Source organism: Triticum dicoccoides, chromosome 4A, assembly GCF_002162155.2.
Source record: "Triticum dicoccoides isolate Atlit2015 ecotype Zavitan chromosome 4A, WEW_v2.0, whole genome shotgun sequence".
NCBI classification, from domain to species: Eukaryota; Viridiplantae; Streptophyta; class Magnoliopsida; order Poales; family Poaceae; genus Triticum; species Triticum dicoccoides.
In genome coordinates, this window is record NC_041386.1 from 704,046,651 (window position 1) to 704,048,164 (window position 1,514).

Here is a 1,514-nt window from a genome sequence, read left to right on the forward strand (position 1 = left end):
GCTTTCCAACGGTTCTGGAATAGCCTTGATTGGACCTCGTGTGCTTAAGTTGTGAGTCCTCCCCGAGGCTATATTTTGACCGCCGCCATGATTGCATGCACTTAACTGGAACCAGGGGGCATGTCAAAAGTTTGTGTATTGTTCACATTGCCTGATGTTCATACAAATAGAATATGTGTGTGTGTGTGGGGGGGGGGGGGTCAAAAAATGAAAATCGCATCCTGAATTTTTTTCGGCAGGAAACAATTTTTGGGCGGGAAAGTCCCGTACGGAATGTGATTGGATCGGAAGTCCTTTACGTGGTGTAGCGAACATGATTTGTCCGGTGAATACCTTTCGGTAAAACATGCGGAACTTCCCCATACGAAACTCCTTTTTGGCTCCGCGAGTACTCACTTGAATGGCTCAGGTCATTCGGAACTCACTTGATAGTTATTTAGAATATATATCCCCACTTAATTGAATAAACGGGTTCATACTACGAGTAGGTGATAACAGTGGCATAAAATCATGATATAATTTGGGTAGCTCACACATAAAACATGAAGTCCAAGTGCTAGGTTTGGGGTTGAATCTTGATGGACAACAACAACGAAAGAGAGATGGGTCTACTTATTCATCTTGTGGGGCTGCTCGTGTGGTCATTAGCGTTGGGCATGAAACAACACATATGGCCTAGCCGTCCGAAGCTTGAAGGTAAGAATCGCCAATCATCGCTTCTCGGAAAGGTTTCCAAGGCATTGGGAATCGCCTCGATCGGAGCTCACTTGCTCAAGTTGCAGAGTCCTTCGCGAGGCCAACTTCCAACCGGGTTTATGGTTGCATGCATCCAACCTAAGCATGCCAAACTAGAGTGTATATTTCATCACTATATGGTGTATCTCCAAAAAGTAAAAAAGAAACTAACATAAAAGGGAGAGAGATCTAATAAAAATAACGAGCACGAGATTAGGCAGGAAAAAAGACTCTTAGGTGGTACTTTTCACAGGCCATATATAGAAGCGGGTGATGCCCCAAAAAGAAAGAAAAAATACAAGCGGCAGCAAAAGCCGTTTTTGCGCGCTTTTTCACAATTTTACCCTAATTTTTGACGAGTTTGGAATCGCAATCAATTTTTTCCATGCCTAATTTTTTTTCCAATGTTTTGGGCGTTGGGATTCTGTTTGAGACACTCACCATCATAGTGAAAATTTCAAGTTTTTTGACCGGCAACGCACGTTATCGTACTAGAGAGGTTCTAGACATGCCAACCACGCTAGGAGAGAGCTCCGTTGTGATCACGTTGGGTCGAATAAGTTTGCCGTGACACTTAATTGTACTTGTCTTTCACCGTGCCTCAACATGAAGAATCGCAACAAATGCTACACCACATCGACCGCAATCATGTAGATCTAATTGAAAATCACGAGCCAAACTTTTGAGCTGGAAAATATTGGCCAGTAAAAAATAGGGTTATGGAGGCACCAAATAAGAGAGAGAGAGAGAGAGAGAGAGAGAGAGTGTGTGTGTGTGTG